General features: G+C 37.3%; 1 protein-coding gene across 4 annotated transcripts in view; it reads right to left on the bottom strand.

Annotated features, from left to right (window-relative positions):
* atxn1a (ataxin 1a) overlaps nucleotides 1-26,510 on the bottom strand; it is a 92,727-nt gene that overhangs the window by 24,712 nt on the left and 41,505 nt on the right. Inside the window, exons 3-4 of one of the 4 annotated variants that reach the window (XM_007547768.2) lie at nucleotides 694-810; nucleotides 374-478 (exon numbers count right to left, since the gene is read on the bottom strand). The exons of 1 other annotated variant lie outside the window; for it this stretch is intronic. The gene's annotated coding sequence lies outside the window, so the exon portion shown is untranslated. Of the gene's footprint in view, nucleotides 1-373; nucleotides 479-693; nucleotides 811-14,607; nucleotides 14,629-26,510 lie in introns of those variants that run through there. 2 more of the 4 variants (XM_016669319.1, XM_007547767.2) reach the window with 2 other exon arrangements.

Raw genomic sequence — 26,510 nt, 5'->3', positions numbered from 1 at the left:
GAATCTTTCAGGCTAATTGTCTCTGAGCAAACTCGGTTTCAGTTAACCTAAAGATTTATCTCCTCCAATCACAGCGAATGCAGTAAACAAATCTTGTTCTCTTCATTAGCTCAGTCTCACTGGCTTAATTTGAGCATCTGAATGAGACCTTCTTATCTATCTCCATAACGTCAAAGAGCAGCTGACTGAATGAGTGATGCATCATGTTGTTTTGGTCAACTAATTATGCTGCATAACAGATAATGAAGATTAGACAAGTAAGCCACTTACTATAAGAGTTCAATTATACTTGCAATGTGCTGTGGTTCAAAGCTTTAGCAAAGAAACAAAATTGAGATTATGAGGTGCCACTCCATTAAAATCTCAAACTCACTTTGCTTGACATTCATCTGTGCAGTTGCCAGATTGACGGGTGTATCAGTAGAACTGGGCTCCTGGCAATGCAGAACACAAGGCTGGAAAGTCCTTGATGTCAGAGCTAATAACATCAGATTAAACATGACAGTCAGACTTACAGCTTTTAGGCTGGAACAGCAGCGTGACAGCAGTTTGTCTGTAATGACTCAGCAGTGAGCCTTGTCTTATAGCCAGAGACACAACTTGACCTGCAGCTAACTTATCCATATCTGAAGAGGAAATGCTTAAGAACACAAGTAGCTGAAGATTCAAAATGCCAAATGTTGCCGTTCTCACCTCATTCAACACGACTGCTCCAGACTTTCTGGTTTGTCAGCAGGCAGCAAAGGCCATGGAGAGGTTTTCAGACTATATCCCACAGTGACAAACGTGGACTGAGGGACTCAGCACTCCCTGGAAAATAAAAAACATCAAATGATAAACTAAGCATGTGAATGAAACTACTTTCACACTGTTGACGTGATGTTTTAAACCTTTGATGATAAAAAAAATATATATATTTTGATCATCAAAGGTTCATCAAAGGTATCATCTTCTTCTTCTTACGCCTAAGAAGAAGAAGAAGAAGAAAAAAACAAGACATTGAAGAATGACTTTGTAGAGAAAGCTCAGGATGTGTCTGTATGTCTGCTAGTGAGAGCCACAAATTGCAAAGCTGTTATTAACCACCATAAAGTGTGAATTTTAACACTTCCTTCAAAAAACATTTCAGGCAAAAAGCCTTGAGGAAAAAAAAAATCTTCTGCATTAACCTATTCTCATCACGACACAGCACGTCTTGCGTAAGGAAAGATTGTTGTACATCTATATACAGACAGCAATGGTTTGAGGGATTATAGATAATTTAACATCAGTCAATGAGGTGAGGGAACATAATGCCAACGTTGCAGTTAAAGAATAAGGATGATTTTTTTGTTCAAAAAAGTTAGTATGTTATGTTGTTTCCATTTTCTACAAAAGGCTAGCAAAGAAGATTTGTGTTCAAAACACCAAAAGAGAAGTATTGATGCTGCACTGCTTAAAATTAAAGATGACATTATACTAATGTTGATGATGGTTTTTTTCAGTGGGAGGAAATGAAGCTCAGAAAAGTGTCATATTCTAAAAAAGTGTTTCATCTGTCATTCTTCAGACTAACACTGCTTATGCAGGAGTGATTAAAGATAAATATGTTTTGTGACATTTTAAATTATTAACACAGAGCCACTGACAGTACTCAAACTGTGAGAGCAAGATGTGATCAGAGGAATAACGTGACAACGATGTTCCTAAAGCAAAGCTTTAAAATTGTAAGAAAGTAGAATGGTGTGTTCCTGATGTCACCATCAAACAGGTTTCCAAAAATTGCTGAAACACCAGTGTTAGTGGAAGCAAACTTCTGAATTTGGAGAAACTCTTTCCTCTCAATATCCTGGTATGAAGCAAATAGGAATGATTCTGCAAAAGGATAGAGTTAATGGAGTCTGACTTAATAGAGGATTTTGAGAAAAAGAAAGTTGCCTCATGTCTTTTTGCATTATGTAAGAAACTGCCTGGTTTTATAGGAAGGGTAATAATTAGAAGATGCAAATACATCTGATGACCGACAGTCATTACATCAGTACCCCAATCTAATCGACTGAGATCAGCCAAGATTCACAGCTCTTACAGAGACATCATTTACTGTTCAAACACTTAAACATTCTCTTTGATGGGTTTTACACTTGCACTTCACCTAGCACCTGTCAACTTAAAAAGAATCTCCAGATCAGCTTTAAAGAAATCAAATGTGCAACACGCCGACTCGAGATACACCCACACACACCGTAGCAGACAGGTCAGGTGATTGTCGACAGCGTACACACACTCTGTGGGACTAATTAATCTGGTTGTCTTGGAATGATGTGGATGTTACGGAGAAACAAGACACAAACTCCCTGCTGTTAATCAGCTCCAGTAGGGGTGGGTGCCAGTGAATGTTTAAGGGATTCCAAACATCCTACTGACCCACTTTTTATGAGTGTCACAAAGACAAAAAAAAAAAAAAAAAGAGTTGGCAGAGTGGGAGTGAATGTGGGAGACTCCCTTATTGTTCTAAAGCACTTTTACAGGCAACCAAGGCAGGAATTACAGTCTGAAGGATACATTAGTGACAGCAGGAGATGCCTTTCCACGCACGCTTTTATAATATGCATGACGACTCAATTCTTCAAAAGGATTGAGAGCTACTGCGAGCACAAAACACAACAATGGAACAGAGAGGCAGAGAGAGAAAAAGAGAAAATGAATATCCAATGTCAGATGTGAGAAAATCAATCGGATTCTGTGGTGGGCTTTAGTGTGGAGCTAAACTAAAGCCTTTACATGAATTAAACTGGCTTTACACACAAAGCAGAAGGGTTTGAATGAACAAAGTTGTTTCCAGAGAAGAGTCGAAGGAGGAAAAAAAGTAGATGAATAGATTGAAAGATGCCCACTTGCAAAGGGATCTATCAAATGGTATTAAAAAGATGATATAAAGAGATTGTAACAACAAATTGAAAGGTAGCTAAATGGTTAGAAATGTAGAAGAAATCCAAAGCGAAACAGAAGGAAAGGTGGCGAGAATTAAGAACACAGAAAGAGTGGAATAGGAACGAAATAGACCAGCAAGCAGCGAGACGGAGAGAAACAGATGGTGGCAAAGAAGAGGCAGATATACAAACTCACTGGGAGAACAACACTGGCACAGCCAGCGAGGCACAGCAGGGAGCATAAAAAGCTGAAGAAGGTCAGCAAAAAGGATGGAGGAAGATGATGAGGATGAAAGCAAAGCAGGACAAAGACTGAGTTATGCACCAAAAAAAAAACAAACAAAAAAAAAACATTCACCAACTTTTTTGGAAAAACACAAGAGAAAAGGTATTCTATGCTATCTAAAAATGTTTACAGTATGGCATTCTGATAATTCAGCAAATGAAACGTTTAGGTTGCTTGGAATGTCTGCACAATGTGCATACGTAGAATCCAACATGGCTTTTATCAGAAACTGAAAACACGCATAAACATTCAGGTTTAAAAGTACATATAAATAAACACAGAAAGAAAAACACACCTGTGCGCTCCTGGGAACAGAAAAGCTTTGTCTTTGTTTTCCAATTCATACGCATTTTGTTCTGATTTGAGGTCTACAGGAAGCTGGCTTCAGAGAACAGGGCCTCGGTAAGTAAGCGCATCCTCACAAGGCTTGGATCTAATTTTGGGAACAGCTAAAAGGTCTGCACCTGATAAACAGAGAGAACCAATGGGGCTCTACACAGTGAGCTGGTCAGAAATGTACAGAGGGAAAGCAGTCCATTAGCTTACTCTGAACTATTATGGGACTTGAAAAGTGATTCGGATTCTTGTGCTTCTGTGTGAACTCTGAGCATCATAATCTTGTAGTTTAATTCTTACAAATCATTCCTTGTATACTGCAGTAGCCTTTAAAAGTTTGAGAGACATATTTGAAACCTTTGTTTTATTCTTGAGGAGTAAAAAGAAGTTGGATGTTTGGGTAATATAATCAACAGTGGCTGAGTCAGAGTCCAAAACAATTCCAGGATGTCCAATGTCTTCGTTAACCTTAAAGTTGAAATGAATGAGGGATTAAATTAGGGTTATTAAGGATAAAAAATGTAATAACATCACATGTTAAGTTCAGTGGAGAATCTGTGATTTTTTTTTTTCTTCCAAAGGATTTTGTGGCATTATGGATTCTATAAAAAAAAAGAACAATGAAATCTAATGATCTGTGCAAGAAAACTGAAAACTGTGACACACAACACACAACAGTCCTCAATGCAGTTGCCCCCAGTTAGATTGTTAGATTCTCTCTCTGCCCTTCTTCAGGTCTTATCTGCCATTTAATAAAGGTGACTGGGGCATCGAAAACCCTAACAAAAAAAATTACACTTAGAATAGATTGTTGTTTGCTCTTACATCAGTGTAATGATTGAAAACAAACTCTATTAGATCAAATTGGAATCCTAAATTCCAATAAATGCATTTGCAGTTTATATTTGCTTTACAGCTGTAGTTTTTCCACACAATATTTATTGTTTACAGCTACAAATTAAAAGACAGACCGAAGAGTGTTTTCTTCGCTATTGACGGAACCAAATGAGTGGTTTGTATGCAAATCTTCAATCCATTGTAGCGAATGTCCTTCTGTTTGTGGACGAAGTGAGTAATAAGTTTACGATCAAGCATGTGTTTCTGCAACTGTGTGCAGTGATCTGGACCAAATGTTCTCTCTGTGAGTGTTGCTCTTTGCTGGGCTGCATGCTGGCATATTTAGACTATGAATACTTCTGTCCACTCAACCATCACTTCATCTGTTTTAGAGATCACATTCTTCACATTCAGTCTTCGCCAGATGTACCGGCACTGTGGTTGCAAAATGTTTTCTTGATGCACAAGTTCTGTTGAACAAAAGCAGTCTGTTCTAAATGTATAACTTGAAGCTGTAAGCACTAGGTTGTCAAGAAGTATTTATTCTCAGAAGAATCTTCTTTTCTTGAATTTTTATCTTTTTGCGAGATAAATGTAATGTAAAAAAAAAGAGATAAGAGTGGAGACAATACACCTTATAAAGACCAAACCCAAACTGAATGTTCATGTTTAGCTAGGCGTTTTTTTTTTTTTTTTGTTCTCTTCTTTCTACCTTGACCCAGGACAATCCCAGCTTGTTTGTTAAAGGCACTGCAGACAATCACGGTCACAGGAAGACGTACGCATAGATGAAATGCCTCAGGAGCTGACGTAGTGTCTGACAGCTGTTTAGTTTCTTAAGACAGAAGAATGCATTGGATTTTTTTGTGGGTGTGTAATCCAAGTGGCTGACCATCACAGAATTGTAGAGGAAATGCCTCCCTCAACCACAACTCAATTTTCCAAGGCTATCACAATCTTAAAGTAACACAAGTCATGTCACCCGAAACCTTAATCCAAACATTCAACGTGACCAGAATGAGGAAGACACGTAAGGGGTCCATCTAAAAGGAAATGTGTATTATGGGTTCTCAGAAGTGCCATTTAGGTCATCTTAAATTTGTAAAACAGTATTCTCAACAGCTTTTGCAATAGTTATAGTAGGGCAACTGCTGAAAATGACTGCAGGACTATGCAAGTCATCTCCTACTTTGCCCACAACTGCTAAATAGACAGAGAGGAAGGAGAGAGTTGGAGAGGTACAAAGCCCTGGAAATCTTTGTTAAAGAACTACACCAAGTGGATTGTCCAATTTTCCTTTGATCTTGTTGTTAAGTACTGATATTTTATTACTGAACTGATTATAACATAGCTCTGCTCAACAGATGGCAGCAAATGTTCAGTAATTTATTCACAGCTCCAGTACATAAATGAAAAAAAATAAAAAAATAGACATAAAAATGACAATCTTGTTAGTTCTGGGACCATTTTAGTCAAACAACTCAATTGCCATGGCTGAGTTCAGGCCTGAATAAGCTTTACAACACTCTTCTATTAAGAATGTTATTGCAGGAGTTAAAATTTAACGATACAACGTTTCTGGCAACCACTACCTGTGATGCCTAAAGGATATACGCTCCTACAATCTCTATTTTATTTCTCACAAAGATTTACATACATGTCCTCCCACGTCTTCGACTGCATCTAAGTGTATAAACAAACCATAAACACATCCAGACAAAATAAACAATAAAGAGACAATGGGCACAACAAACTTCAAACGTGTCTGTGAGTGTCTGCTTCTGCATTAAGAGAGCATGCTGAGAGAAAAGGAAGCGAGTTTTCTGTGCCAAGCCTCTCTTTGGCAGTCAAACAAGGACACATACACTAACTCACTCTTTTACACACACACACACACACACACGCACACGCACACCGAGCTGAACATTTTTAATTGGCCCTGATCTGCCGGTTACTGTTCTTGCCACTCTCTTCACCTCAATGTGCTGGCCCCCCGCCCCAGTGCCTGGCAAAGGCACAGCTGGACTAGAGAATGTGGGCGTGTTTCTAAATGTGTGTACCCCGGAGTTAGTTTCACTTGTGAGTCTGTGTTAAAGTGCAAGAAGGTGCTATTTCCAGTTAATAATGAACCGCACTTACACTCTGTGCAAGATTAATCAGGTCCTTTCAAGCAAATCTATGAACTAATCTAAATATGTACGATTGTGTTGAAAATTTGCGTGAGGAATGCAGCTTCTTTGAAGCTCTTCTGGCAATTCCAGATGATGTTTGAAGCCACAGAGGATTTGTTTGCCACAGAGGTACATGTCAGTGATTTCCAGTGTTTTTACAGGAACTCTTAACGTGAAAGTCTGCGACCACAGGAGTGTGCTGTAGAGCACTGAAGGATAAACAACCTTGATAGACTAAATCTTTCAATGTCACCTAAAGTTCCAGTCTGTGAAGGTGAGTGTGGGTGCTTTTCATATGATGTGTGTAAGATTTATACACCTTACACAAAGAGCAAATTGCATCATCCCCTGCTGCATTTTTGCAAAACATTCACACTCATTCAACACTCACGCTGCAGACACGCACAACTACGAGCAAAGCAAGGTCGAGAAAAAAAAAAGAAAAGAGGATGAGATAAGCATGTAGTGAGTGGGCTGTATGTGAGAGAGAGAGTGTGTGACAGCATCATTACTAGAGTAGAGCACTCTATGCCTGATTGATGGAGATGAGGTTGTTATGGTCGACTGCTGCGAGCTCATTGCCCGGCAACCAGACAATTGGACCTGGCTGCTGTCTGTCCATGTCCACGTGTGTTTGAGGTCCAAGTCCTGCAGCTCACAGTGTGAAACATTATGAAATGAGGGGTATGTCAACAATTTGTTGCAAATCAACTTTGTGACATAACTGAGAATTGTCAAAATGACTGCAATCGCTAGTAAATAATCAGGTCAATGTGGAAAATGTTGGGATACACGCTAAAAGCAAGTCAGAATTTAGATTTCAAACCTCCTCTGAACTGAGCTTTGATACAACACATATTTATGTAAGACATGTTAGTCATACACATTCTCATTTTTAACTAATTAGCAAAGGGGAGTATTTCTGCAGTTCCAATTGGATATGTTTCATTTAATGTTGTCACCAGATGTGAGCAAATTCTTCAGAACAATGAATACAAAAGCTTAAAGTTTCTAAACCTAAAACAGTGGGAGAGTCCTGTGACCCAGTCGACTAGATAAGTGTTAACTGTATAATTAAACATGGATATAATGTAATGTTTCCTTTTGGGCTTACATGTTTGTAGAGTTGGTAGGTAGGCTGTGTTTGACAGGACATTCCCATAACAAACAGGTTATTATAAAGCTATAATAATATTACCGGCAGTATTTATTTAACATTCTGATACACAGACATACATTTGGAAATCAAGAGTCTCCTGAACTACAAGTCAGTTTTTGTCAGCTAACGATTGTTTTACCAAGTGAGATATATTTCAAAACAGCAGGTTGTTTAAAAAATAGTTTAACAAATGCAGACAGTAATGGAAGACTGAATCAATATGTTTAATTAAAACTAACTAATTTTCTTAGTTTTTTAAGTAAATGTTCTTATTGAGCAGAATGTTGTCATTTTTTTTTCTTTTCTGCTATTAACGCCGTTAACAAGCTGGTTAGCAAGCCATCTTAACATTTATTTAAAAATCACATCTATCAAAAACACACAGAGCAATCTGGTAGAAATTGAAATTATCCTCACATTGTTACATGTAGAAATCATAGCAGTAGTATGAAATAATTTCAATCTATCTCAAAATCATGGTCCAACAAACTATTGGACAATATATTTATAGGCACTTAAAATGAAGATTACTAGCTGTCAAATGACCTGCCACAGAAATTCTGGTTGTTTTAAAACTGAGTTTGTAAAATTATGTCTTCAGATATGTAACCAGTCCATGCCTGTTGTCTTTGATATTTCTTTTTATCTTTTGTGCCAGAATGGTTCATAGATCTGAGTGAATTAGTGTAGCAAAATCATGACCAACTGGAATGAAAATAAATCAAAGAACAGCAACTCTTCAAATGACAATCTGCAGAGCCTGAATAAATAACGATCGAACCCACTTTAAAATAATACAAGAAAGTATTGTTCTTTGGAGACAAAATATAAACACATACAAGACTCAATATTTCTGCTAAATTTTCTACACGAATAAATATCAAAGCCATTCAATAATATAGCATGCATTCTGAAAAACCAGGATGTAATCGGTTTCATTAAGAGACTGAATTGAATTTATTCTCTTTACAGAATGCCTTTATTTATCTCAGACTTATTTCAGCAGGAAAATAAAACCGTCTGTCTCTCTGTGAACTTCTGTTCTTTGTTTCTTTTTCAATCTAGCACAGCAACCTTGGGTGACTTGTAAGAAGATACATCATTCAGCTTCTCACATGTGTCTCATCGGGTTACCAGTCATACACTCGCACACAAAATACGCTGGCCTTCCTCTCAGATGACCCCCCATTGAGAAGCAAACAACAAAGACACAATACAACCATCACAACACAGAGAAACACAATCGGAGCTCGGCCTTCTCGACTGAACCAAAACTTATTAAACTCTTTGGGAGACTTCAAAAGGCTTACAGGACATGGAGAACTAATACTGGAACGAAAAAAAATACTTGAAAATCAATCTTTTTTATATATATTAATAAAAGCTTTCACTGCATCATCATCTGTGGAGTGCACATGAGGTAACATGTCTGAAGAAGTGCTCAAAAAGCTTCTTCTTCTTCTTCTTCTTCTTTAACTTGTAATTTATAAAACTTCTAACTAATGTTGGTAATTTTTTAAAATAAATCCCATATCCTTGTTTGCTTTCAAATTAAAAGACCAGATTAAAATATCTGATTCGGAAAAAACCAGTGAACATTTCAGTGGGGTACAGATAAAAATAAAAGTTATTTATGCATTTACTGGGTTTTACATTCGTGCCTAACAATCAGAATTGGAAAATTGTCCAATTATATGACTAGGATAAGTACGGTTTGCAACATAAGCATCATGCGGAGGTTGTGAATGTTTTTATATGTGGGAAAGATTTATTGAGGCAAAAACCACCAGATGTAAAAAATAAATATCTGCAGCTATTGCTATATTTTAAACACTTGGAAGCCACATTGGATTTTGAGGTTACGGTTGGTAAGAAAACTTAACTTTTTCCTATTTTGTCTTCCGACTTGTGTGAAAGTTTATATTGGAGACGTGTGATGTGAATAAAGATTGTTTTTGTGAAAAAACTAAACAAAACAGGGTTCATCTTTTTTGTCAGTGTCTTCACCCTTTATAGCAGACTTGAGTCATCTTACAATTAAGAACGGGGAACTATCTCAATAAATAAGCGGTCAAAAGCCAGAAGAGACATCAATACAAAACCTGCCGCACTTTTCAGATTATATGCATGCATTTTATTTAAAGTTCTGTGTCCTTTCTCTCCTACTTTATAGCTATGTTCCACTTGTTGTTAATCTCACATTAAAAGTGTAATAAAACACATTAAATGTTGTGGTTGTAACATGACAAAATGTAAAAAAACATAAATGTAAATGAATTTCTTTGCAAGGTACTGTAAAACTGGATTGTATAACACTGAAGGTACAAAAAATTAAAAATGTGTATGGTTGTGTAATTTCCTTCAACCTACCCTGCCAAGGTTAGATGGATGTTTGTTGACCGTGGCCTACTTTTAAAAATGGGTCAGTTCTGCACAAGATCATGCACAGGCTTACCACCTTAGGAAAAAAATAAATAAAAGCAGTTCATTGCAAAGACACTTGTTCTCTGGTTAAAAAGCACTGGCACATCTCTTTCTTTTCATTCACCCAAAAGTGTGTCAGCGAAAATGTGCGTCAGACTCGTGTGGTGGGTTGCTGCTTTCATAGTGTGTTTTATAAAACCTTTCCTTTTCATCTCTCCTTCTGTCTGCAGTGGAAGTGAAAATTATTAAAAGTATTTACAACCAGACTGTGAAACACTGCAGAATGAAAACAGTATCTTTGAGCTGAAACCAGATAAGACGCCGACAGAAACGAGAAAAAAAAAAAAAAGTGCGACAGATGAGGAGAGACTGATAACAGAAAGAATAATTTAAAGAAAGAGAAGAACTACAAAAGAAACACAGAAACCAAGTTGAGGCTGAATGTGATAAAAGAAGAAAAAAAAAGCCTGCATGAGTTTCTCTCTCCCTCTCTTTCGCTTTTATTTGTAGATCTTCAAAGACTAACACAGCACTCCCGAGACAGTTAGCAATACTTGTAGGGCACACACACACACACACACCCACACACGCACACGCACACACACACACACAGACACCCACTCTGGTAAACTCTACTGGGAGACGAGCTCTGCAATGCCCTCCTCTGAACCTAAGCAATGATATGCTTGGATGTCAGACACACACAGATGAAGAGAGTGGAAATGGCTGAGTAAGACTAACTGACGACAAGAACGAGAAAGAAGATCTAATTAGACAAATTGTGCTAAAAGTATAAGGTGGGAATAAAACTGTCACCTTAAAGCAGGTTAGAAGGATTGCCCTGCAATGGTGGCACAATTATATGATGAATTTAAACAGTAGCAATACCAAACTGAGACAGATCTTGGCTATTTTTCTAGATATCTGTTCAAAGCAAGAGGAATCAAAAAGAAATGCTACTGAAATAAAATGCTAAACCTTGTAGGGTTTGTCAACGTATGAATTACAATATTATTGTCTTAAATTTGCAGTTCTGAGTTAGGGGCCATTTCAATAACATGCAAATCTATTTAGACCTTATATAAATATAGAAACAGTTTTTACAAGATAACTTGCTTATTGAATAATTCCTTTTATACCTCCCTGGTTTTGTCCTAAAGTATGGGGAACTGTTTCTAGTAGTACTGAGGTAAAAAGTACTGAGGTTAATTCAATAAATTTATCAAATGTATCAATTATTTATCACAGCAACACAAGAAAAATTAAAAACAAAAATTTAGATTGACATTGTTTAAAATCAAATTAGGCTGGTATTTATTTGTGAGATAATAGTCAATTGTAATTTTTAAGCAATAGAGAATTAAATCTGAATAAAATCCGCAGATAAAGATAATATACTTTTTTTAAAATATCTAGTTTATGCCTTTGATAACCTTATTTATGCGTTATTCATTTTACACAAGTTTATCTGAAACCAAAATCATAAGATAAGAATCCTTTGAACCTGAAAATAAAAAAGAGAAAAGTATTACACCATAGAAATTGTTGCAGAACCTGCAACCAATATTCTTCTATGTTCATAGGCATACAACTGCAAGTTATCATTTTAAACATGCAACTGAAACATTATAAGAAGCATTTTTTTTTGTCTTTAGTATTTTTTAACATTTAGATTCAAACGTCATGTCTTTGTTTTGTTTTTGTTTCTTTCTCTGAGGAGAGGGAATGAGTTTCACTCAGCAACATGAAAATGTTTACTGTGTAAATCTTCATCGTTCATCTGCATAAACGATAAGGTTGGACTCCTAATTTGCTTACGTTGTTAAAGCATCTGCGTGTTCTGGGGAAATAATGTTCCTGCAGAGCTTGTTTGGTCTGTTTCTTGTATTTTGTCACTGCACACAAATGTACTCGCTTTTCTCTGTCTAGTCTATGTGAATTTTTTAAATGTTGTCATTCATACTGGTTTGCTTTGTCTCTTACTCTAGCTTTAGGCTCTATGCATCTTCTTTATTCCCTCGTTTGACCTTCCTACTTTTGTCCGTGGCTTCTCCTCCCACGCCTGTATATTCTATAGTTCAGTCGGAGCTGCAGTCTCAGAGGCAATTTACTCATGCATGGCCTATGAGCGCTGAATACACTCGTCAAATGAGCACTCCAAGGATGTTTGACACATAGTTATTGTACGCTCAACTGGTTAACCAAAAAGCCATTAGCAACTGCACATGAACAAGCTGATGATAACGGAACACACACGCATACGTACCAAGCAAATAACCTAAACATAAATCTCTTGTAATTTTACATCCTCTTTAGGCTGCAGAGTGATTTCAAAAATGTTGCAAATGTTCCTGCTTCGGCAGCTAACCCTCCAACCAACAAATATATCAAAGCTACTTGCTAGGAATTTTTCTAATTGCAAGAATAACTAAACACAACAATGATTTCAGCCCAGCAGACAAGGGGAATTCAAAGGTGTCATGTTCCTTTAAGAGTATGTTTCTTCTTTTGAATATTCACACGCTGAACCATGTCTATTAATAACTGTGCCGTTCTTGAGTACTCTGCAGTATTTCTGTCATAACCGTGCACACGCATGGACGTCCACCAGCAAATTCTCACTAATCTATTTGCATACAGCACAGGATCTCACACTGGCTGATCACAGTTTTCCTCCCGCGATGGGTTGTGGGTACATCAGGTGACGCCGCGCTGACAATAGATTCATGCTGTTACTTAATTTTACACACAGTTTATATACAGAGTCGTTTGCACATCATGATTGTCTAGAAGTTTATATTTGTCTTTGATGGCACAGTTTGAATAAAATATATTAGCATATAGACTATCCTAAAGCTTTCAATTTATGTCGTTGTAGAAGACAAATGTTGGGGTGCTGTGCCACAGCAGATATAAATAAGTGACCTTTTCAACAAAAGAGAGTTTTATCTGCCATCTACTTAACACAGAAAGACCAGGGCTTTCAATTTTAACGTTAATAATTATTTTTATTCTATTTAAATGTCTGATGTGAGACAGATGAAACAACTCTGGGACCACAGAACAGAAGCATACACAATATAAAATCAGTCGCTAATCAACAAAGGCACAGATTCACTGATTTTCAAATTCAGCTAATACTAATTTGACTGTGAAAGATATAATTAGCACATTAAAAATCATTTCTTCTAACTTTGGAAGCTGTTGAAATTCCAATTAGCTCAGGGTAAATTGTTTTACTGTAAGACTTTTCTCCGAAACAATACAAGACTGCAGCTTTCTCTGTCAGTGAATATCATAGATATCAAGGCCTCCTCTGAAAAAATGTGCTTATGCAATTTTAAAACGTGTCTTTTATAAAGGAGGATGTACGAGTGTTGGATTAACAAATTATATCTACAAATAAGAGGAGAACGTGTTCAAAAAGCTCTCCTTTTTCATATAATTCTTTTCTAAATCTATTTTTACAGTCTATGACCTGGAAAAGTATTAATATCCCAGGAACCTTTTTACAGTTTGTCACTTCTTAACTGCAAACTTCAACCCATTGTGTTAGGATTTAGGTGACTGACCAACACTACCACTGCTGCTCCAGGTCTTTTATGGAATCTCTCTACCAACTGTGAACTTCTAGAAAAATGCTGGCCTGTTTGTTTATTTCTAAATATGTCAAGTAATTGCTTTTTGCTGCTACATGTTACGTGTAAAGAGAAGGCTTGATATGTTTGCAGCCATGACGGGGAACTTATTTCATAACTGAAGCCTGTTTTAAACTTCTCCACATCTAACTGCTGACCTATTTGGGTTTGTTTTTTTGTTTTTTTTACTCAAAACAATGCATTTGTTTTCCAGACATCCTTACAGAATAGTTTTATTTATGTTGATATAAAATTTCACATGGGATTTTATATGGGATTTGAGGGCAATTGGTTACACTTGATTCTATCACAGTAAGAGAAGTTGGATAGAAATGCATGCCTCTTTTTTCATATTTTTTTATTTGATCGAGTTTATGTTTTTATCACTTTGCAAATATGTGCTACTCTGTATTGGTCTATCACATAAAATTCCAATATAATAGACTGAAGTTTGTGACTGTAATTGAACAATATATGAAAAGCTAAAGGTTAACTCACTATACAGAATAAGGCCTTACTACGTGAACAAAACTCCAGAAAAAAACCCCCAAAAAACATCATACCATTAGCTGGTAAACAAGCCAATTCAAGTAACCTACAATTGTTAGCATCTCTTGACATTTCCCATAAACCCAAGGCAGAGAGTTTGCAAGTATTCTATAACCTTTTGAAGACAGCAATCTATGGCATGCCTGGCTGACACATGTAGGAAGTATGCGTTCAATCTAAAAATAAGACAGTAAAATTTGGAATGAAGTTCAAAGGTTTTACAGCCTAAACTCATGAAAACAATGAAAATACAATGGAAGATTATCAGTTTGCTGAAAGACATGAATGTGTGACATACCTGAACGGGTTGGAGTTCTTTTGTGCGTGTGTAAAAGGTGAAAAGAGAAAGAAAGCAAAATAACATCAATACCGTGAATGGGCGACAACTGATAGAAGGTCACCATGGCTTGCTGCCACGGGCTTTCAGTTTATGAGAGTGTAAACACGACAACACCAGCTATTTGTGTGTGTAAGTGCATTTAGTTCTTCACACTGCGAAGGTGATATTTCATTGAATATATAAACATATAGCTCATCCATGCAGCCTGTATTCTTGCAGAAAAAAAAAATCATCACAGCTATAGTCATTCATTATCTCAAAACAACTCTCTCTAGTTGACAACTACTTCCTTTAATCTATTCTCCTTTTTTCTTTGTCTATATACTGAAGAATACAAAGTCTTGCATAACAAGGCTGGCCGGTATCCAGTTAGGCTTTACACAAAGTTTCCCCTTTATTTAGTAAGACTGCATATCCAGAGAAGTTTCTAAAGTTCTTGTGCTACTCAATTAAATATTTTAGGGAATTTCATGTTACAAATTATATATATTACATATAATGGCTAGCTTGTTGCTAACATGTTGCCATTTTGTTTCTTTAGACAACCCAACTTGGGTTATTTCAGTTGGTTTAGAGCAAGATGGGTTATCTAAAGAAACTTTTTGGTTGGTCCAAGCATAAAACATTTAATAATATGTTATGAAACACCACGTTTTATCGTATTTATAAAATACGTATGCTGCTTCAAAAGCCCTTCTGTTACATATATTGAGAAGTTTTTCACATATGACTATACAGTGTGCTACTGATACAGAACAGAGTAAGTTACCAAATTATTTGATTTCTTAATTGTCGCCTAACCTTCTTGGACTGAAAGTTCAATGAACTACGCTAAGTGATCAAACAACAATTAGCTCAATGAACCAGAAGACAGGGCCAACTCCCTCAACGCGTCACCTTGGGCTTGCTTTGAAGCACAAGGTGAGTGAATCTTTATCAGCGCAGACAGAGCTTCTGCTTAGTGTAAAATGAGATTAAGTAACATAAATATCTGGTTACTGCTGTTGCATTTACATAACTTCTGTAGCAGTTCCACCTGACTGTAGATTGTGATGCCCATGTCCCGGAATATTTTGACTTGTCCAAAAACATCTATGGGTGTCTTTGTCTGTGTTGTATCACATATAGAAATCCTCTCATCACATTTATTTTCTTTACTCTATAAAGTCCTTCATCTCTCTGTACTATCATCTTCATCTGTCCTGGCCATTCTGTGGAGACATGAGGTGAAACCAACTTATACACACAGTGAGCATGAATCATGTATATTTTAAGCTGCCATCATTCAGACTGACATTGCTGGACAGAAAACGATTGACCAAAGAGCCAATCTAAGCTACCAAAGCATTAGTTTGTGTGTGGGGGCATGTGTGTGAGTTGAAGGCAGGGGCACTGAGAGGAGTCACAACAGCAATTTATTGCAGGGAATCCAGTGACTATAAAGCCGAAGTGTTTGGCTGGAGGGACTTTCCTATAAGAGGCATTCACTTTGTGCGTTACATCTGTGTATATATAGAGCAAGGTGTGTGTGGGTAAGAGTCTGGGAGAGTGTGTGTGTGTGTGTGCGCGCTTAGGGGATTGCTCCATGTCTCATTACATCATCACATGGGCTCTACAGCTGCTCACACGAAAACACACAGTGCACACACATAAACAACATAGTATACACATGCAGACAGGGAAACGTTTTGATTTTAATGTTTGTACTTTGCCATATTATTAAGATACAGTGAGACAGCTAATTTTGTATACTGAATCTGCTTCAGTTCTTAAAAGACTTTTCTGCACTGTTTTTCAAAATGCTCCTGATACCTGTACAGAGAGGTAGAATCAGAGAGGAAACAGGAAAATAAACAGTGAAGGTGTGCAGATGACCACAGGAATAATATCTTTTAATTTCTATTCTATTCCATTCTCAACATATGAGGATCAAATGAGTCATTACCAAGCCTTTGGAGAATTTCAGGACATGCTGAGGAGGTTAGTTCAGCTGTGTCAGAGCAGACACACATGGAAGACCTGCAAAACATCACGTTTGTATTTTGCTCACCTCACCTGGGGTAAAGGAGAAAAGGGAAGTTCAGATGTGTTGTAGATACAAGACAAACAACGAGAGAGAGTGATTGGAGGATTTGGAAGGCAAGTTGTGGTCTGTTGCTGTGACAGCGGATGAGAGGCGAGGGAGCTGCTGTTTTACCTACAGACTTCCAGTTGAATCTTACTTAGCAAGTTTACTTTCATAAACTTTTTGTAACTTGCACCTCATATTCAAGCAAAACCTTAAAGGTCAGGGCACTCACGGAAGTCTTGTTACACCGTACGACATGATAAGAGGCCTGAGCCCAAAATAGATCCGGTACATGATAAATATCCATAACTTTAAAAACCTGCCCTTGAACACCACAAAGAGGATGTTTGTGAGCATTAACCTTCAGCGCACACTACAGCATATTGCAACAGAAGCAATGAGTCAGGAAGAAAGACAACATTTTTAACAAAACAGGAAAGGAAGTTTTCAGTTGCCATTTTGTCTTGGTAAGGTTGACTAATAAACACTTCTTGGTCAGACAGGCTAGCAACACTTGGGTGACTGAAGCATCAAAGTCACCTCTACCACTTAGAAATAGTATTTCTGGTAGCAATGTTGACACGCTGAAGAAAAACAAACAGACAAGACATGATATGAACTATTTAAAAAGCACAGAAGTAACAATCAAGTAGATAAAAACGCTCAAATTAGATTTGCTTCAAAGGTTTCCCAGCAATGCAGTCTAGATTATTTTACACAACATAAATTGCATTTGATCACAACTCCTAACTGGATAGTTCTACACTCAAAGTTTGAGTTTTATTAAATATTTATTTCTGCTTGCATTACGACAGACAAAATAGACTGGTTTTTGGTTACTTAGGTTTTTGAATGGCCGGCTGTATGTTTCATAGAACAGCTGTGCGACTATGTGCACAGCTGTAAAGCTGGCAAACAGACAAATGTATTATCCGTCTCAGTGGCTGGCCAGCTGTCTTGTGGTCTAATCAACTGGCTGGCTGGATGATACCTGACTGAAGCAGGAGGATTAAACCAAGTATCTAATGCTGTGTGCAAGACAAGGACTACACATGCTTTTTCATCAATGTGGATGGAGACAACATGTTGACACCCTTCAAATGTGTCTGTGCTTGTGCGTAGTTTCTGGGAACGGGGCTCCTTGCTCTCTGCTGTTATACAATGCATATTGTATAACAACTGGCAGTGAGTGGGCGGCTCCCGCCATCTGGAGAGCTGCAGCCGCGTATCCGCGCCAAATGTTACACGTCGTATATGTGTGTGCGTGCGTTTGTTCGCACCCATGCTATTCGGTGTTTTTGTGTCCACCCCACATCTACAAATAGACACAGCATCATCTGCAGTAGTTAGGTTTATGTGCAGGATGAATTAACTGGATGGAATATGAGTCCAATAGTAGACACTGTGCATGTTTTTCTATACACCTTTGCCTATTTGTCACTAAAGTCGTAAAGGTATAATTTCAGAAGTGCGCACGTTAATATCCGCAAACACAAATTGTTCATTAAACCCACCTAGTCCTCTGAGAGGAATGATGCTGTCTGAACTTCATTATGTTTCTTATGACAGCATCGCCATTTCTAGGTTGACGCAGAGATGGCCTCAGCTAAACAAACAAGGTTCCAGAGCTCTTCAATCATCCTCAAATGAGCAACACCACACTTTGAGAATAAACGCATAGTTCACATCCGCAAACAAAGTAAATACAAAGCTGAGAGAATCCACTCTGTCAACTCAGAGTCAGTGCCTAACTGTTGCTATGGAGAGGAAAAGCACAGCTTTCTAGTCTATTTTAAGGAAAGTGGTGTTAGTTTTTTTTTTTTTTTTTTTCCTGTGCATATATCAGAGTCAAACAAACTGTGATAGAAAGCATTGGCACTACACTGTATAGAGGTTTTTTAAAAATCAGACATTAACTGCTGCTATTGTGACACATTTAGTGGACACATTTTGGTCCACTAAAACGAAATGAAAAAGTTCTGGTTGTTAATGAAAGCTGTAAAATGCCCATAAAAGGAACTAATCCTCAGCAGCACAACACATGGAGAAAGTGTTGAAGATTTTCTCTGTAAATACAAAACATTTCTTAAAGGAGTTGCTGGCATGAAATTCAACAACACAAATGACCAAACATACAGATTTATCAAGACAAATTAATCCATTAAATTAGTTTTTTTGCAATAAAGTGGAATGACAGTGGGAATAAGTGTTAAGCATGGGAAGAAAAGAAGCAGCAAAAAGGCATATGAAGGCCAAAATAGCTGAAGTCTGTCAGTGTTTAGCTATTATTCCTGCCCCTATCAGTGCAAAGTAATATCGACTGGTTCAGTGCAAATCGATGGCTTATGAAAAGGTTTGTTGTTACCAAGGTATTTCTCAAGAAGCATGCCGTAATAGGCTAAAAGCAAAAAGGGGAAACACAGAGAAGCATTACTGAGGTCACATTTTGGAGGTGATGGCCATAGACAGGCAGTCTATAGTCAAATAGTCAAAATACCTGCCCAGGAACCAAATGCCACTGTAAAGTAGGAAAATATGCAATTTGCTATAATATTGGTCAATGCTGAAACAATAGTATTATTTGCTATAAATGAATGAATACATAAAAATGTTTGATGATTTTCTGCTTTTGGTTCAATGCAAAGAGTTGCCGAGCAGTCTATCGAAGTATTTGTGGGAGGGAGTATTTATTATTTCCATCTAACTTCGCAATATTTTTAATGTAAAAGCTTCTTCTAAGTGGCATCTGATGCTTTGCTGTGGAAACAGCTGCATCTTCTGTATGCCTCTACGACCTTAATGCCCCTTTACCTTTTAAAACTTTTTTTTTAAGACGCATAAACAAATGTATTAGAAGCATAGAGGGCCTGAATTTGTGGTCCTTAAATAATTAGCAAACACCTACTGCAGTCCAGGCACTTCTTCACAATATTTAAATTACACGGTGATTTGAAACAATAAGAAGAAAAGTCTTCATTGTCAAACGCTCTCTCAATTTATTCTCTTTGAGATCCAAGTTTTGATTCTGGTTTATGAGATTAAAACAAAGGTTACCCTGTGAATCATCTGACTTGAATCCATAAAAAAACAACAAGCTAGAGCCGAATATCTTCATGCACAGAAGAGGTGAACAGATCCTCCAAGATTTAAGGACAGTCTGCATGAAACAATAGAGAAAATCACACCTGAAGAAATGCTTGTAGCTTGTTTTTCCATACAATACATATTTTATTGCTTTTCTGCTTCCCTGAATCAATCCACTTCATTACACACCAATTATAGATTCATTTCTTTGAACATCTTTGTTTGCATTCGGGTTGTTAAAGATATTGGTGTGATTTTTTTTTTTCTTCCAAGAACCTCAGCAGAAATATATTCACTGAGGAAAATGTTACGAACAATAATTATTTTCCCACTTGTAAAAACGTTAACAGCTTCTACAACATACACACCATTCGAGTATTATCGTGCAAAAATATGAAGACAACGTGTCATAAAATTCAGAAAAAGAATACATGTTATCCTGTGTTTTTCTCCTAAGTTGAATGTGTAAGATCCACCCAGACAGGAAGGTGTTACATTGTCTCTGTTTTTAGTTCGTCTTCACAACCTGAGAGAACACCAGTGAAGCTCTTCTCCCGAATGCTGCGGCAGTCAATCCCAACTTTCCCTCAACATCTTTATGTGGAAAATCATTTCCTTTAGTTTGACTTTCCAATGGCTCTTTCTTTGTTTTCTCTTCCTTTGTAAGGCGGCTTCTTTACAAACTATACTCTACATACCATGACAGGTGGGATAATGATCAAGTCACTTTAATCAGCAGGTTTTTCCACATCCTGAATAAGGTTGAACTGACCCTACCAGAGGCATATCTACCTGCTCCTTTCAGTACAAAAGGTGAAGAAGATGAACATAAATCATGTCTTGTTTTATTCTTTAAAAACACTCATTGTCCAATATTAACACGGAGGTGATAATTGTGACTGATGTACGAGCTGTAGGATATTTTTATGTGATTTTGTGAACAAAAGCAAATTGTACATTGTCAACATGTTTTAAGCTCAACTTATTCTTTCAGTGGTTCAACAATTGGATCCATTAAGAATCCTAGACAACAAATATGTTGGTACCACCCAGATTGTGGCGGAGCACACAGGATGCCCACTGGTGTCATGACGCACTGTTTCATCCACACTACTTCCCTTTGCTCTCCAGCCCCAAACAGGAAATAGTTTCTGCATAAACCCATGGGGATCGTGTGTGTCAGAGCTCATGCAAGTTTGACAAAGTTTGGATGCCTTTGAGTCTGTCTCTCTGCAGAATCACACACATACACAAACATACCAGAAAAAGGTTATGGGAAAGAGCTTTTGTCTTCAATTTTAGTATATGGTAAATAAGATAAAGAGCTTGAAAAAAAAGAAAGGTTATAGTACAGTTAGGTTAAAGACCATACAGATTTGAACATAAAACAAACAAAAACATGTGTTCAAGAGGAAGAACAGTTTATAACTCAGTCTTATTGTCATAATAACAAATATGGGGCTGCTGTGGATTAGATTTAAGATGGAGAATGAATTAGCCAATGGAAAATTACCAGGGTGGAGACTCATAAATAACCGGACCAGTAAATGTTCATGTCAATACTGATGTGCATAGAGGACAGAGGATGCAGTGTTTCAGATGCAGAACAATAAACACTACAGTGGATACAAATATCTCACGTCAGACCTACAGCAGTACATAACACCAGGATTAAACCTGAGCATTAAGAAAAACAGGAATTTAAACCATCTTTCTTATGGACATCTTAAGAGGTTAGGTTCTCTCCGTTCTCAGACCTCCATGTAGCTCATATGTGTCACACACTAAGATTCTGGCGATAGTATTACAAGATCCCACATGGGATCCCTTAAAAAGATTTTATAGTTTTTCGAAAAGAAGGAACTTCCTTAAACCCTACTCTATCAACAGCACTAAATAAATCCAAGCAGAGTAAATTATACATATCATTCATTTAATATCTATTATAAAGGTTTAACAGGAGAATACAGTTGCATACATAGACATAAAACACTTGACATAAAATCAATTCCCTGTGAAGATGAGCTTGTTATGAGTACACAATTCATCACCTCCCGTCGCACAGTAAAAGAACCAAAGACCGATCCCACTGCCAGCACTCCATCAGCCACAATCAGGAATAAGTTGGCACCAAGCACTGATGCATGACACCAAATCTATACAAACATATAGGCCCACCCTTTCACAATCATTCTCAATTAGGAACATTTATGTGGAAGTGTGTGACAGCCAGCGAGAAGACAAAGGGCAGAGTCATTGTCAGCGATAAGCTCCGGATGATAAATGGTAGGGTTGAAGGTGGAATAAAAGTATTTTCCCTGTTCCTGTGGGTGGTAGATGGCGTAGCATCAACTCTGGTTTATCTGGCCTGTGATGTGTTACAGATGGAATTGACCATTTTAATTTTATAATCATTACTAGCCCATGTGTGTGCAGATAGAAGTAAAACAAGATTTAAAGTAACGAAACTTGACGCATTTGGATCTCTGCCTTTGCAAGGCAGGGTGGAGCTGCATAAATAAAAAGCCAAGAGAGGGAGCAGCGATGACGAGCGGCAGTAAATAATGACTGTCTCAATGCACAAGAGATTTCAGACACAGTAATAGCAGGCTGCAATATGGGCCAAAATCTGTCCCAAAAGACAACATGAGATTAACCAACACTCCACTCCAAATATCACACATCCACACATAAGAGACCGCTGGTCCACAAGTCAGTCTGAAAGAAACGATAAGCGATGATATGAGCGTGTCTGAGAAAGAGGAACGCAGGGGAAAAAAAATAGAGATCTAAAGAGGGAAAGAGGAAAAAGATGGAGCATGGAAAAGAGGACAGGCATTTCAATAATTCACAAACTCTTGCTTCATTTAGAATAGAATCAGTGCCCAAAGTGGACCCTGGCATAATCCACACAGAACTTCCCCAGTTTTATTGTGTATACAGTATGTATATTTGCATTCACAGGGGCAAAAACACTGTGTGCAAAACAAACGCCTGACAAATACAATGAAACTATGCAGATCCCCTGCTGCTAGTAGAGTCAAAGAAGACGGAGACTTAAGGGAGAAGGAACGAAAACGGGCTACAGTGGAATTAATGTTTAATCAGTCACCATGTCTGTCCATGTTAGTTTACAGGTCCAAAGTTTCTGTGGTACAAACTCGTATTTCAAAAATACTTCCTCCCATTCATCTTACTAGTCCCAAATTCTTTCCATAAAATCTATTACAAACACGCAAGCAAAAATCTGTCTCTTTCCCACAAAAATACTTTGAACGTTGTTTTGCCTCCATTTAAAAATTAAATATAGCTAAGATCAGAAACGATTAAGCAAATTAATACACATGCCAGAACACTAGGTTTCCCAAGACAATTGTAGTTTGATCTGTATTTGCTTATTTTTTTTTGTCAGAAAGCAATCTTTCCAACACGAGAGCATGTTGTTTTTTTAGGACTTTATTGTTGGTGTTTAGGTATTTTTAATAATTTCTTTCAACAACACAAATGACCTAGTGATATTTTAAAATTTCCTGTCAATTTTAAACATATTTTTGACTCATAAAGATGGTAGGCTGCTGGATGACTGCCATAGCACTCCTACCACCGGTGTTAGCACATTTTCCAGGGGAAACCCTGCATGAGAAATGTTGACGTTTTGCTGCACTGTACTCTCGTGCAGTAGTAGAGTAGTAGTAGTAGTAGAGTAGTCAGTATTTCAATTAGAAACAAAAGTAAAATACACATGTTTGTGAGAGTGCATGTCCACGTACTTGCCAATTACTTTGTGTTTTTTGGCTGATAACCTTGTGAAGGCTGTAATGTCTGAATATGCACCTCAATCCTTTGTTACAAAAGCTAGATCCTTGGTTTTTCTTAGAAAAATAAAATAAAATGTATTCTTCAGAAATTTGGGTAGGGTTGCAAATTTTTTAGTTTAAAGCATCATATTAAATTAATCAACTAAATGAATGCGATTTCTGAACAATTCTTTTTTAAAAACTGAGAAAAATGTAGGTTGTAAGGATGATGAATGAATGCCATACAAATACATCAGAGTCTCAAAGGGCAAAAGACCAACATCCTGTAGAAGTTCAGAGCCTCATCTGCAAGTTTATTTATTCACTCTCGTATCATATGACCATCTGTGTGCTCTGTCCCAAGCTAAACACTTTCCAGGAATTAAGTCATCTCTTAAAAATGCAACAAAGATACTACAGTCAAAATTCTGTTACCAAGAAGCCTCAGCCAGTACTGAGGTTAAAAGGCCAAAAAATGAAACATTTTAAAGGAAAAAAAAAATCATCATGCTTGTGAAGAAAAAATATTGAATCACCCTGAGGGTTAAGTATATTTGTGAGACATGAGACAGTGGCTGAATGAGAGAGTTTGTTTGTAATGTCATATGGGGAAAATATTTCCTGACACATACTACATTGTGGAGGCCACTGCTCCTTGTGGGGACCAAATCCTGGTCCCCACAAGGGGAAATGCTCTTTTTGGGTCAAGGGTTAGATTTAAGACTAAGGTGTAAATTGAGTTTTGGTTAGGTTTAGGGTTAGGTATGTAATGGTAAGGGTTAGGAAAAGGATAAGGCTGTAGAAATGAATGGAAGTCAATGGAAAGTCTTCACAAAGATAGCCACGCAAACGTCTGTGTGTGTGTGTGTGTGTGCGTGTGTGTGTGTGCGTGTGCATGTGTGTGTGTAGTGACCTGCAGCAACAGGCATGTCGGTTATGTAATCCTGACTGTCAAAGACATTCACACTCACAGATCGACGGATCCACACATGCACACTAGAGTCCCTCCTCCTAACCTAGAAATATTTAATCTGAGCAGACAAGAAACAAATGATTGCAGCGTCAGCATATCCAGGTAAATAATCTCGGTCCGTAATGTTGAAGCTGAAGCAATTCACTCAAACCTCAGTTTAGATTAAAACACACTCTTCTGAAGTCATTAGGCTCACTGCACTGTACAGCAGGCTCCCCATCACGCTGCTGCATTAAGTAGCATCAGCATATAGTATAGTTGTATTGCCCTACTGCAGAGAACAGCTGTATTACACAAATTCTGTGATAAAAATGTCTCTATTCTGTTGTCCATGACAGAAATTTCATTTGAAAAAGTATCATTTACCTTTAGTTCTCATATGCAGTCAAATAATTTTTTCTAACAGTGAACTACAACTGAAATGTCATTTCTCCCTTCAGATGGAGGTAAGGTTGGCTTTAAATTAAACGGATGTGATCCATAGGAGGCCCAGTTTAAACTACGCAGTCATCGTGAAAAGTACATTGCTACCTGTACTGCAACAGATGGCTCAGAATCAAGGAAAGCCAGATGGTAAAATTAAAGAAGAATTTTATTGCAAGTTGATCAACAGAAGACATGGGTAGCATAAACTAATACAGCAGGAAAGCAAAACTCTGTTATAATGCAGAACTCCAAGAAGTAGAAAGTAGCCGTAAAAAAGGAAATACTGATGTGAAGCAACACTAAAACAGAAAACCAGCCAAACTGATTCCACATACTAAACTTTAACATGTTTAAACCCTATGCTGAAGTACATTTACTGCTTATTAGCAGTATTAGTGCAACTACTTCCAAGAGTGGGGGAACAGAAGGCTTAATCTAAATTCACATAACAGCTTCTTAATACAAATTAGCAACATTTTAATGTCCAAACATGAATATTTTGATAAAAATATGAATTAAGATGTGTCCGTTCAGCTACAGTGAATCAATAAAATCACAGAACTTTATGCACCAATATTATTTTAATCCAAGACAAAACGTTTTTTTTTAATAGCAACCGTTTAAAAACTGCAATTTTTAGTCATACTATATTTTTGCTAGCTGAGTTGAGTTGCTGCTGCGCACTGCCAGTTAGCAGGCCAAGAGATGGCTATCACACTTTTTCAACAATTTCAAGAAAGACAAATTTCCAGTTGCGACAAAGAGATTGCTATTAAAATTATTATGTCTTACAATTAATGTCTTTGCATGTGTGTTACGCCCCTGACTGCAGCCAGGCTACGTGAGCAGATTTCCTGACAAATTAAAAAGCTAATAGATGGGAAAAGCTCAATGGGAAAAGGCATAACATTCAGTGGACTTTTACAAGGCTGTCTCTGCTTTACTCTCAGAAAACATGTTGGAAAAAGAAAAAACAAGAATGTAAAAGTTTTGATCAGCATCAAGGGAAATGTCAAGCCAATTCATACACCGGGTGGAAGTGTGGGAATAGAGTAGTTTTTATTTGAAGAACTGTGTTGCAGAGTTGTTTTAAGAAGGCTTTCTAAAAGACAAAAACAGAAAGAGAGAGAAAAAAAAAGCTCTTACGCAAAGAGAAGGACATGTAACTTCTTGTCTTTATTTACTATAAATTTCAGTGTTATGCTGACAAAGTTCAGTAACACCTTGATTTGTTTGCATTTGGCAGCTCAACTATAGAAGTACAGCAGCTATTTTCAAAACTTGCATCATGAAGCAATGTCTTCAAATCTGATTCAATACTCACAGTATAGGAGACAATCGCCCTCAGTCTCTTCAAAAGTATTGAGTAAATGAGGATACATCTAAGTTCCCTTCCAATCTCCACATTTTTTGAGTGTAAATATTAGCACACAGTACAAGAGTAATGATTTGTTTACTCAGGCAACATGAATCCCCAAGGGAAACCCATATTTACCAGACGTTCTTGCTTCCC

This window comes from Poecilia formosa, unplaced genomic scaffold, assembly GCF_000485575.1.
Source record: "Poecilia formosa unplaced genomic scaffold, Poecilia_formosa-5.1.2 Scaffold21, whole genome shotgun sequence".
Classification (NCBI taxonomy): Eukaryota; Metazoa; Chordata; class Actinopteri; order Cyprinodontiformes; family Poeciliidae; genus Poecilia; species Poecilia formosa.
Note: the sequence above shows the minus strand (reverse complement) of the source record. Positions and strands in the feature narration are given on the sequence as shown.